The sequence below is a fragment of the Triticum dicoccoides genome, chromosome 5B (genome assembly GCF_002162155.2).
Source record: "Triticum dicoccoides isolate Atlit2015 ecotype Zavitan chromosome 5B, WEW_v2.0, whole genome shotgun sequence".
Classification (NCBI taxonomy): domain Eukaryota; kingdom Viridiplantae; phylum Streptophyta; class Magnoliopsida; order Poales; family Poaceae; genus Triticum; species Triticum dicoccoides.
The window spans coordinates 685,714,561-685,728,354 of NC_041389.1; the positions used below are offsets into that span (position 1 = coordinate 685,714,561).

The 13,794-nt window shown below is 47.9% G+C and overlaps 1 pseudogene; it reads left to right on the forward strand.

Annotated features, from left to right (window-relative positions):
• The first annotated feature begins 10,703 nt into the window (after positions 1-10,703).
• LOC119310522 lies at positions 10,704-13,763 on the forward strand (annotated as a pseudogene).
• The last annotated feature ends 31 nt before the right edge of the window (positions 13,764-13,794 follow it).

The following is a 13,794-nucleotide window of genomic DNA, read 5'->3' on the forward strand; positions in this document are numbered from 1 at the left end:
TCCAGGAGCTCGGCAAGAAGTTCGAATCCGTGGAGCAGGAGCTTAAAGCAAAAGAGGCCGAGCTTGCGAAGGCCCTTACAAGTATAAATGACGCCATGGCCGAAGCCGAGAGGGCACAGCAGGAAATCCAGGAGGCCAAAAAGATAACGGCGGGTAAGAAATTCTTTATGCAAAGCAAGCATGTGGAGGAGGCGTTTCTTTTACTTACCCGAGTCCGGAGCTCTCCAGGGGCATTCGTAGATCTGCCACGCAGCATATTAGATGCCGCGGAGTTCTACCGTGCCCAGGAGGGGAGCTCAACGAAGAAGCTGTTCTGGTCCCAGTATGCTGGGGCCGAACATTCAACGCCTTTGAGTGACTAGCTGAAGCAGTTGGTCGAACTCCACAAGGCGGCCGAAGTGGCTATGAAGGATTTCATAGTCCGGATATGGCCTGGTGAGCCCCTGCCCACCAGCTACTTCGGCCTGATCAAGCGGATGGTGGATGCCTGTCCGCGACTGGAAGTCATCAAGCGATCCGTTTGCATTGAGGGTGCCCGCCGGGCCCTTGCCCGTGCGAAGGTGCATTGTGGCAAGCTGGATGCGGAGAAGCTGGTGAAGGACGGGCCACCAGAAGGCAAGCCGCATCGCGTCCCCGAGAAGTATTATGATGGCGTCATGAAGGGTGCTTGCCTTGTGGCCGATGAATGTACTAAGGACATAATTTTTGAATGAATTCACCTCTGTCATGTTTGTAATGTAAACACGAAGTTACTTGCGCTATGTAGCACTTTTGTTATTTAAAATATTACCTTCTGTGCGGCTGTTTATCAAAATCTGAAAGTAGGCCAGTCGTCGGCTTCCGCCCCCATGTAACTAGTACTGGGGTGTTCGTGGAAAACCCGGACACTCTTTATCCAAATGTTTGGTCCCTTAAGGAGGTGCCCGGCGCAGCGAACAAGGCAATCGGACTATGCGGCTTTATAACCTTCACTTAGTCATAGAAGTCTAAAATTTTAAATTTCGGCGAAGCCCCTAGAATCCGGAAGGCCGAATTGGGGCGCTATATACGCCTAGATCGGACGAAGCCGAATTATCGCCTAAAGCGGAAAAATCTTTAAGGATTTTAAGACCTCTTGAACAGTGACCAGCTCTCGCCACATCATGCCGGTCAGTTTTCGGCTTTCTCTACTGAGGTGCTCATCCGGAAGAACCAGGGCACAATCACAGTAGTTCTCCCTGCGCTACCTTAGCCGATATAACGGAACGTAAGGCACCAAAACAAGGGAGCCGGGCTATCCCAACTGTAGACCCAAGACATGATTCTGAGCTGATGCATATAATGCTATAAGTTTGGGGAGCCGCACTATTGAAAGTGTTCGGACTTGTCTTACCGTATTATGGGGCGCCATAAAAAGCCCCTGGCAAACTGAACGTACCAAAGTGTACGGATGCAAAATCAAATAGACATTTGTAAGAAAAATGCTTAAATAAAAATAATAAGCTGACGTTGTATATAATCTCCCATTGATGAATAATACGTTCAGGCGTATGTTTACAATGAACGCATTAAGCGGAGATAAATAAGATTATTTGACATATCCTATCCAGAGGCAGGCTACGTATAGATAGATAAAGCAGGTATAACGATCGTAAATAGATTCCACTTGGATGTTTTCTTCTATGCGCAAAGCTTGTTGCCTCCTTTTGTTTCTCTCCTATGTAAGTCCGACAATCCGGCTCTTCTGGAGAAGCTGCACTAAAGTACTGTCCAACCAGCTCTCCTCGCCCACGCAAAAGCGGGTCATAGTGTCGTGAGAGCTGCCATGGACTTGGGTTTCTCCTGGCTGAGGTGTCGGGCGAGCCACTCGTCACGGATATTATGCTTGAAGGCCGCGAGGGCTTCGGCGTCCGGACAGTCAACTCTTTGGTTCTTTTTAGTTAGGAACTGAGTCCAGAATTTCCTGGCTGATTCTCCGGGCTGTTGAGTAATGTGGCTCAAGTCATCGGCATCCGGAGGTTGCACATATGTGCCTTGGAAGTTGTCAAGAAATGCGTCTTCCAGATTTTCCGAACTGCCAATGGAGTTTGCGGGCAGGCTGTTTAGCCAGTGTCGGGCGGGTCCTTTGAGCTTAAGGGGAAGATACTTGACGGCATGTAGATCATCTCTGCGGGCCATGTGAATGTGGAGAAGAAAATCTTCAATCCATACCGTGGGGTCTATTGTGCCATCGTATGATTCGATGTTTACGGGTTTGAACCCTTCTGGAAATTCATGATCCATCACTTCATCGGTGAAGCAGAGGGGGTGTGCTGCACCTCTGTGCCGGGCTATGTCGCGATGCAGTCCGACTGCGTCTGACTGGTTATATTTGGCCCGGCCAGATTTGCTGTTAGTGTATCCGGTATGACAGTCATCGTCATGTGTTGCGGCGCGCCCCCGTGATCCATAGATCGATCTTGGTTGTCCTGCGAGATTATCCAGTTTATCGCGCAGGTCTTCAGTATTACCTAGGGCCATAGTAAACTGGCGCGGGGGTGCGGGCTGGTATTCGGGCTGTTGTGTCGTTTTATCCCGAGCTCGAGGTGGCCGGTCAGCCGTGTGGCGCTCGAGTCCATATTCCTCGGCTGCTAGGACTTCTGTCCATCTATTTGTGAGCAGGTCTTGATCAGCTTGAAGCTGCTGCTGCTTCTTCTTCAGGCTTCTTGCAGTGGCAATAAGCCGGCGCTTGAAGCGCTCCTGCTCCGCGGGGTCTTCGGGTACGCCGAACTCGTCTCCGCCGAGGCTAATCTCGTCTTCGGAGGAAGGCATGTAGTTGTCCTCCTCCGGATACCCGTCCATCGCCTGTTCATCTGGGTTGTCTTGCCCATCTTCCTGCTCGGCATGCTCGAAGGTGGGCTGTTCGGGGTTGTATTCGTCGTCGGCACCGTCCGGATTGTTTTCGTCTCTGGTACCGGTATTGCCTTGGTGGGGCTTGGAGCGGCGCTGGCGACGGCCATGCTTTGCTTTTTTCTTGGAGGGGTTATCCTCCGTTGCCTCATCGTCATTAGTTTCTTTCGGAGTGTCCACCATATATATATCATATGAAGAGGTGGTTGTCCACTGCCCTGTGTGTGGTGGCTCCTGTACGTCTCCTGCATCGTCGTCCATACCGTCGATTTCTTCGAAGTTGAAGTCAAGCACGTCGGTTAAATCATCGATCATGGCAATGAAGTGGGTGGTGGGTGGGCAGGGAATTTCATCATCGCCTGCTTCCCACTCAAGCCGGACATAGTTTGGCCCAGAGCCTCCTGCCAAAGAGAGAGACTTTAATGAGTTCATTATGTCGTCAAAGGGTGAGTGCTGAAAGATGTCCGCGGCGGAAAACTCCATTACCGGAGCCAAACCTAGTTTGGCTGGCTCGAGGGTATGCGGACCGGAACCCATAGCCGGATACGAGTCCGGGGGTCCGGTGTTACAGGCCTCCACAGAGATGAGACCTGTGTTCGGCTCCACCGCCGATGAGTATGCCGCCTGCGGGGCGGGGTCCACCCCTCCGTCCTTGGGCAACGCAATCTGCTCCGGATTTAGATCTAGGGCGGCTGCAGGGATAATGTCCTGAGCATTGTCCGACAGCAGGTCTAGGACATGCTCGTCGTGACTGTCCGGCGCTCCTGGCACAAGGCCGAATCCGTCGAAGATCAAATCTCCGCGAACATCCGCCGTGTAGTTCAAGTTTCCGAACCTGATCTGGTGGCCAGGGGCGTAGCTGTCGATCTGCTCCAGATGGCCAAGCGAATTGGCCCGCAGCGCGAAGCTGCCGAACGCAAAGATCTGTCCCGGGAGAAAAGTCTCACCCTAGATCGTGTTGTTGACGATTGAAGACGCCATCAAGCCTTGAAGCGACGGGACAGAGGACCTCTCAATGAAAGCACCAATGTCGGTGTCAAAACCGGCGGATCTCGGGTAGGGGGTCCCGATCAGTGCGTCTTAGGCTGATGGTAACAGGAAGCAAGGGACACAATGTTTACCCAGGTTCGGGCCCTCCCGATGGAGGTAAAACCCTACTTCCTGCTTAATTAATATTGAAGATATGAGTAGTACAAGAGTAGATCTACCACGAGATCGTAGAGGCTAAACCCTAAGAGCTAGCCTATGATGGTATGATTGTAATTGTGATCGGCCTTCTAAGGACCATCCTCTCTAGTTTATATAGACACCGGAGAGGGCTAGGGTTTACATGGAGTCGGTTACAAGGAAGGAAACATAATATCCGAATCGCCAAGCCTGTCTTCCACGCAAAGGAGAGTCCCATCCGGACACGGGCCGAAGTCTTGAGTCTTGTATCTTCACGCTTCAATAGTCCAGACGATGTATATAGTCCGGCTGTCTGGATACCCCCTAATCCAGGACTCCCTCACCTACCAGCTCAGATGATGTTCTTATCCTTCCAGCCGGGTAGTCTGCCACCAATCTTGTCGATCAGCTGCTGCAGGCGAACCTTACAAAGCCGTTGAGGACGCGCGAGGCCGAAGAGTTCATGGACATGCACATCCAATCACGCCAGCACTGACCAAAGCTAATGTGATCCATCACCTCAAGGAGGTAGGCCAAGTTGACATCTTTTCTTGGTGAACGCACTATGACTCCTAGAACTGCTGATGCCATCGAGGACATGGGAAAGCATGTTAGCCAAGAGCTTGGAGAATATCATGGTTAAGCTGTGGATCAGCCTAATTGGGCGGTAGTGGTTGATGTAGGAGGCATCCGCCTTCTTGGGAATAAGAATGATATTAGCAGAGTTGATCAGGCTCGCACAGTCCCCGGAAGATCAGCAAGCTGGAGAATGGCTGCGACGATGTCGTCCTTGATAACGTTCCAACATGCCACTGTAGCCCGTCAAAAATATAATTCATCAAACTCCATGATCAAAGTTTGTTTGCCATGGGGATTGCTCCATCAACGTGGAGCAGTAATGTTGATGGGATCACTGGTGGAAGGGCGACGGGTCAAAGTTTCATCGACGTCTGCGTTGTCCACGATGCCTACGTCTTCTTCCTTCGGTGCTGCAACTTCTATCTCTCGGGGTTGACATCGTTTGGTGCACGAGAGATGGAGGGATTCGATCATATCTGGCTAGTTGGTGCAGAGGCCGGGGAAGTGAAATTCTCCCCCAATGATAAATGACCCCATCTCCGCCCCCGCGTCACTCCTCTGGGGCGACTCGGGCGACCCCAACCCTAGAGTGCCGCCGTCCTCCTTCCCCCTCCCTCCATATCTCGCCGACACCAGAGATAGCCGCCGGCAAGCCCGCGCAGCGTCGAGGAAGGTGGCGGCGGGGCTGGCTGCCGCTGCCTTGCGCGGAGAGCTTGGTGTGTCGGGGTGGCGGCACCGGTCAAGGTGGGCGGCGCCTTCCCTGACGGAGGGTGGCTGCGGGTTTGTGGCCGGTCTTCCTCGGCATGCGTGGGAGGTGAGGACCCGGTGGTGGGAGCTCATGGCGGTCGTGATTTCCGTCGGTCGTCCGCCCGATCTGGATTGACCTGCGCAGCTTCATCTCCTTCACCTTATCCCGCTCGATCTGGGCTTCGGTGTGGCCTTGCTCGTTGGATGGTGGGGCTCTTGGGATCGGGGGAAACCCTTGGCCGGCGACGACGGCCACAACGACGACGACGCCGCGGCACCGATCTGCTCCTTGGAGTCTTTGTTGAGATCCCGACAAGGATGGCGGCGGCCCGTGCACGAGAGATGGAGGTCTTCGATCAGATCTGGGTGAAAACCTACTATTGGCTATTGCCAAGGCCGGCGATGGCGACACTGTCTGCGTCGTTCCCTTCCTGAAGGCATCGCCGTGGAGAAGTTCAAGGCCACTCTCTGCTACCTCCAGGGGAAACCCTAGATCAGTAGATCAGATGACGGCGGCTCTGTGGTGTCGTTTCCCCCTTGGGGGCGTCATTCTTGGAGGTGCACACGGGCTCGAGAGACCAGATGACGGTGTCTTTGATGAATCGGTGCTTCATCTTCCACATTGATGGTGGCGGTTCTCGGTGGCGTGGCGCTGTGGAGACTTGACATCTGATGCGCGGAGATGGACTCGCGCAGGAGGAGGAAGCTATCTGGCGTCAGGGTGGCGTTGATGGCAGAGAGGCCTGGCAAGGTTGGTGCATCAATTCTGCTCTAAGGATGGACCGAGGGATGATGGAGGTGACGACTCTTGCAGCGTGCGGTGCTCACTGGGAGTGTGCCAGACCGGTGTGGGACCCAATCCAGGTAGTGGCTTGGATGGGACACCCGGCTTTAGATGTGAGGCTTTGGTGCAGTGTCTGTTTGGTATTAGGCCCGGACATTTGGCACGCCTTCATCAAGGGGATAGGAGTAGGAACGGTGTTGCCAAGATGCGGTGGCTTCAGGCTTATTGATGTATCACCTTGTATGTTCTTTGTGAATAATTAATAATATGGCCGCATGCTTTTAAAAAAATAAGAACATTACAGAGCATTTTGGTTCCAATTGCACCATGCGTGCATTCCGCGGCAAACTCACATCCTCTTCCACCTCCATGGCTGCTGCACAGCCCAGAATAACCGAATGAACTGTATGAAAATGAAAAAGGAGATGGATATCCAATTATAATGTCGTAGTATTAATTACTGTATGTGAAACAGTGGAGTTGCTAAGTTTACATGTCTTGAGGTCGATTGGAAGATCTTGGTTAAATTCTATATGACTAATGATAGTATGAATTTACAGATAATTCAAAAATAACCTATTCGGGTTGCAGTGGCTCGATTAATGAACTCTGGCGTAAAACTTGCAATGTGTGTTCAGAACAGTTAGTATGTTGTCAGAAAAACTGTGAAAAAGGACAGATAATTTGAACCTACAAATGATTAGAGCAACTCCGACGCGGCGACCCAAATGGTCCGCGTGTGTCCATTTACATCGGAACGGACCAAAACAACGGCCCAACGCGCATACTCTTCTGCAGCCCTCCCGTCTGATCCCTGTGCACCACCGTTAGCTGCCCCAGTATTCGAAGGGTCAATTAACTTAACTTTCTTCTTTAATCATGATTAAGTCCTGGGATTGTGTTAAATCAGGAAATTGACTGGACAACTGTTCCGTTAAGAGCAGAGTATTTGCAGTACAGTAGTTGATCCGAATGTTTAGCCTCAATTGAGAAAAAGATGAAATGTTTATCAAAGGGTTGATTGCCAGACATTACCAGAGATGAAACGTTTTGGCTTACAACACTCACCAAGCATTGCTTGCCCAGACTTTACAGAGATCCACAAAATATCTTAGAATTAACTATAATGCATATATGCTATTTAGTTACTAGGAATGATTTGTTTCCAAACGGCAAGGGGTAGAACAACGGCCATTTGTTTCATAGAAGCTGATGCAACATGTGTGCGACAGTTATCCAAATTTCTCAAAGATGAAATGTTTCTCAGATGATCGCCAACTTACAACAATATAACCGTTCAGTTTACGTTCCAACATTAAGCTTACAGTCATTTTGTTTCAAAAACCTCACCCTGCAGCATGCATCATAGAGTTTCCTCTGGCCCTATCTTGAGATCCAGGCTAGATCGGATACACGCGGACGAAGGATAGAAAGATAAAGTTCAGACAGACAGACAGACAGTTCACCTAAAGTAGCATTCAGTTGTTCCACATGCAAAACCCTCCGAAACCCATAATATGGCAGCAACATCAGGGTCAATGTCCTCAGGTTCACTCTGGCCAGGCTGCGCTTCCTGAAACCATTTTATATCCAGTCATTATGAATTCTACTGATTTTCAGCAGCCCATTGTACCGTTGACAGAAAGTCTCATGTGAAATGGAAAACTGATAGTAAGCGCAGGCAGTAATATACACAAACTGTTGCATTACCTTCTTCACTTCTTTTCTTTGTGTTCACCCTTCCTCTTCTCCTCTTGCTTTTGTTTCAAAATTCCCTCTTTCAAATCTGAAGAACAAGCAAAGGAGGTAATGTTAACTTGCGGACAGCAATCTGATACAGTTCGGTCTTCGGTGAGCATTTGAGATATACTACTCCTTAACGTTTGCTAGGTATATGTGAGAACATAATCAAAGGAAGTATCACCACATATGATACACATGCATAGCAGTAACAAAGATTGGCTATGAGCAACAATTATCATAGCTATGTATGTACATGGAATATAATACACAATCAAGTTGCCTTCGTAACACCGATAATGTTATGTATGTCTACTACATGACCCGCTGAGCAACAAGTTAGGAGAGGATCCCCTTGATCTCTCAGTTAGGAGGTTTATCATTCAAACTACGAATATATCTCTTAGCTTGGGCCTTAACCCAATTACGGATAAGATACGCAATTTGCTACTCAGATCGGATTGTTAGGTCTGCTATATAAAGAGGAACCCCCGTGAGGAATACAGCAAGCAAGAATTAGAAGAAGAATTTAGAGGATTAATAGCTCTTGTCTGATTCAGGAAACTTAAGACTTATATTAGGCCAGAATCACATGTAAGTTCTATACCGTTTGTTTGTTATGTATTTGCATAGCTGAAGACTTCTCTGATAATCCTTGCTATCTACAGTAAAATCAGTTGTGGAATACAAACCCACCTGCCTTTATTTTGAAAACCTTGTTCTTAGATACGGGAACCCTAGTCATCTTAAACCTAATCAAGGTGAGTGTAATTGTTCAACGTAATTTACATCTATTGATTGGTCAGCTTGATAACCTTTTGGTATCCTTTCTGATTACTCTCTTTTGAATTGCGTGTATATCTCTCATGTTGGCGCCGCCTCTCCTTGCAGCGCTGCTTCTTCTTCTTCCTCTCCTCTCACAACTCTCACTTTTGTTTCTCTCTTCTTCTCTCAGGAACACAAGAACACACACCCGGGCAGAAAACACACACGCACGCACACATTCACCAGGGAGAAAATTAGCTTTGCCTTATCTCTCCCGGTGACAATCACATGCGCTACATGGTTTCCTTCAGCCCTCACCGCCTCCTCTCTATTGCTCAATGTGAAATATATATACACAGGAGGGCACACAGCCAGCCATCACGTCCGGCCATCACGCACGTCCTGCATGCACTAACTAGTCCTATCTACATGCACATGCTAACTGCCTTATCCTACTCCAAACTAGAATCACTCCAGCAGCGACAAGACTCGGCCATATCTAAAACCAATTCCACGTCTCAACGTGGCCTACTACTACCATGCAGCTAATCACCTACGCATGCATCGGCTACTTGATCAACACAGCAGCCGAGAACTTGCCAGATCACCTGACTTACTTGGTCATACTTTAGCCCATCACACTTCAGTCTTCGTCGCGCCTTGCCACTTCACGCAGCACCACGGCTTTACGCCGCCTCGGCATCTCGCCATACTCGCCGCTTTGCACGGCATCCTGGCATCTCGCCTTCTTCGTGCGCTCAACCAAAGTTTCGACGACTAGCTACTTCTAGACCATCTAAGTTACATGCATAACAAAAACAAACTAAATGCTGATACAATAATATCAAGATTAGTTCTAACATTCACCCCCTAATTTTGATATCATACTCTTCGGTGCGGATCACCCACAGCCACTTGACGACGCCATCGCAGTGCCGCAGCCGGCCACTCGTCGTCACCGACACCGTCGCAGCGCCGGTCACCATGGACCATCTTGTCGTGAATGACGTCCTCGCCACGCCGATCACCACACCATCATCATCTTGCGGCATCGCACCGCAACCGGCCACCAGCGGCATCGCGCCGCCAATGGCCTTCATCTCGCGCGGACGTCCTCCACGTCACATGGAGTCCGCCGCGTCGTCGTCACCGCCATCGCTTCCGCGGATCGACAAGGCTCTGATGCCAATTGTTGGCGCCGCCTCTCCTTGCAGCGCTGCTTCTTCTTCTTCCTCTCCTCTCACAACTCTCACTTTTGTTTCTCTCTTCTTCTCTCAGGAACACAAGAACACACACACGCACGCACACATTCACCAGGGAGAAAATTAGCTTTGCCTTATCTCTCCCGGTGACAATCACATGCGCTACATGGTTTCCTTCAGCCCTCACCGCCTCCTCTCTATTGCTCAATGTGAAATATATATACACAGGAGGGCACACAGCCAGCCATCACGTCCGGCCATCACGCACATCCTGCATGCACTAACTAGTCCTATCTACATGCACATGCTAACTGCCTTATCCTACTCCAAACTAGAATCACTCCAGCAGCGACAAGACTCGGCCATATCTAAAACCAATTCCACGTCTCAACGTGGCCTACTACTACCATGCAGCTAATCACCTACGCATGCATCGGCTACTTGATCAACACAGCAGCCGAGAACTTGCCAGATCACCTGACTTACTTGGTCATACTTTAGCCCATCACACTTCAGTCTTCGTCGCGCCTTGCCACTTCACGCAGCACCACGGCTTTACGCCGCCTCGGCATCTCGCCATACTCGCCGCTTCGCACGGCATCCTGGCATCTCGCCTTCTTCGTGCGCTCAACCAAAGTTTCGACGACTAGCTACTTCTAGACCATCTAAGTTACATGCATAACAAAAACAAACTAAATGCTGATACAATAATATCAAGATTAGTTCTAACATCTCAGACTCGTGAGAAGAAGCCTCGTGAATCTTTGAGATCCGTGCAGAATATGCAAAGGCTATCCATTACATAAGTAAGGGGTTAATTACCGGATGACAAACGTCTTAAGTTTTTACACATGGATCTGAGTAAGCTTTCCCGAAGGTAATCTATTGTATTCCCAGAGGATATTCATATTCTATCTGAGCTCGCCCCTATAAGAACCTATTGATTATGCGCAAAGTACATACTAATGATATATTAATCTACATGACATCTGTAGGGAAGGCACCAATGTGCTTGGACTGTTAAACATTGTAGCATCAGATGTGTTGGATGGAACTAACGGACCACATCCATTGTGAGGTAACTACATCATCAAAACCATTGGATGCTTCAAAGTAATTTGTATACCTACTTAGGAAGAGGCAATTGCTTAAGAATCGATAAGTTCGACTTAGCAAATCCATGAAATGAGCCCCTCCAGCAAATAAAATACAATATTTTCTTAATGTTTGGCCATATATCTACATTGCTGTATAGATTGGACACAGAAAAAACTACCCAATGTTATTTGCATTAAAATAGTCTTTCATAATATATGTGGTCAGTGTTAGTGGGGTAAACATTCGTATGAGAGGAGAACATGGCCATGTGAAAGGAGAGCACTGATTTGGAGAGGAACAGATGTATTGCAGCTGGCCAGATAATAGATGATTGCAGGGACTTGCTTACTAGAAGATATTGATATTCCGTTGCTTAAACTGAAAGATAGCTTTAACGTTATGTACTCTATAGGAACTGATTTTGAAATGCATATATCTAAAACTAGTATGTACTCTAGTGCAGATAAATGGAAACTACTAACCCAAAGGAAACAAATAACCTAATGTGCAGATAATGGACATCCTGCTGGCTTGCCGCTGGCAGTACTATGGTAATATTTAACATGTTTCACAGTGGACAAGGGGGTGTTACCAACTCATGTACTCCCTCCGTCCGAAAATACTTGTCATCAAAATGGATAAAAGGAGATGTATGTATTTTCGGACGGAGGGAGTAACATCAAAAGCAATGATGATTTCTGCCCAGCTACAATGGTACCTCTTTTACTATAGAAGGGTGTCCTCAGGACAAACTGCATAAACTGCTTAGACCACACAAATGTTGCGCAGTTTGCATATGGATTAGCTGCTTTAGGGCGTCAACTTCAAGTGTTGAAGGTCACTGAAGAACCTAAAATTGAACAGCGTGCTCCTTTGGCCGATGATCTGATGGATTTCTATGAAAGGATGGGTGATACATTAACCATCCAGTATGGTGGTTCTGCTGCTCACAGCATGGTTAGCATCTTGTTATGTCTGTAACTCGTGAGTAACATAATCTGCGTAACACAAATCTTGAAATAGGGCTCTTTTGAACTAAAACTTAGTATGCATACTCTGGAAGGTGTGCACTTGTGTACTACTACTCCGTCCCATAATGTAAGACGGTTTTGAAAGCTAACCTAGCTTGCAAAAACGTCTTACATTATGGGACGGAAGGAGTACTATTTTAATGTATTCTTTACCACCTCTGGAGTACTTCTAATTTCCCCGAGTAGTTGTAAACTTCTAATTGTCGCGTCACTCTTCCCTTTTTCTATCATTTGATTTGTACATCTATTTTCCCCTCCCTGCTATTGTGTTCAGCTATCTAGCCACACATTTAAGTCAAATAAACATTAAGCCCACCTATCACCTGAAGATAGGGCTATGAAAGAGCAGTTGCTAGCTACTGTCAAGGGTCAGGTCTGTCATGCTTATCATTTTAGCAAAGGTCATGCGTACCAGGACAGTTGATACCAAATATCAAACGTTTGCTCTAACAGGTCTTCCTATGATTAAATGAACTACCTAAATCAATTGCTACATGCACCTTTGCTCTTTGGAAACAAGTTTAGCAGTAGAGGTTGTTAATAGGGCGACGACATCTGCCACACCCAAGCACCTTGAGTGTATTTTATGAAAATGTAAATCTCAATTGTTTGTATCTGAAATTTTTGTGACTAAAATAGCAGACATTTCTTACTGATTATCGTTTTTGATAAACAAAACTTGTTGTTTTTCATTTTAAGTATTTGCTATTGTAATCATGAATATGTTTATTTCGGAATAATAATTTGTTGTTAGGCAGCCAATTCAGTAGTCAACACAAGTCCAACTTGGTATTTTAAATGCTAAGTGTAACTCTTCCATTGTAAGGGCAACTCTAACCGATCCCCTAAAAAATAGAGGAGGATCCGGCCGAGCCAAGCTTAGTGGAGTATTTTTACTCCACTAAGTTTTGGTCGGACCTAGCCAAACTCCTAAATTTAAGGGAGTAAAAACCAAATTTGCAAAGTTCAACCTAGTTTCAACCAAAATCTGCATAAGCTCAACCTAGCCAAACACATTGTCTTGACAACCGAAATTTAAACTTAAGGACGCGTCGGCGGGGCGGCGGCTTAAGGACGTGCCGCTTAAAGACGAACCACGGGCGTGACAACGGGGAGCATCGGCGATAGGATCCAGCCATTGGGAGGAGGGGGCATCGAGGAACGGCGGGGGGAGTCACCGGCAGCGGGGATGGGGGAGGAGAAGAGGCAAAGGAGGCGGAGAGGAAGACGAGAAGATGTGGCATAATTTTACTCGGCCGCCGAGCGGCGGAGTAAACATAGGGTCGGCGGAGGCGGCTGATGATAATTATTCCTCCACTATGGGGTATAGGGGATCGGTTAGGTACCGGTTACAGGAGTAAAACCGGGTTTTTACTCCTCTAACTGGTTATTGGGGATCGGTTAGAGTTGCCCTAACATGACACAGATCTTCTGTGAGAAAACAGGACAGTGGAAGGCAGCAACCTAATCCCAGTTCCTTCGAACCCTTCAGCGTTACTAAGAAGCAGGATGCTATAAATGTGTGAGCTTCTTCATGTTTGCAAAAATATCACACTCACAAAACCAATCGAAAATGCCAACATGGGTCTAATATTATTTCACACAAGATTTATCTGTTGTGTTTCCTTAAAATGCTGGTTCTTGAGTCATTTCCAGCCTCAACAAGGCAGACCGCCTCGGTGTAAGCTAGACTCAGATCAGCATTACAGTATCGGCAGGCAAGGAAGTTTAAGTTAAGAAACTGGAAGGTGCTGCTCTTCCATTAACAACAACATTGCTTGATGAGCTGCTGTCCAACATGTTCTGTACGCGA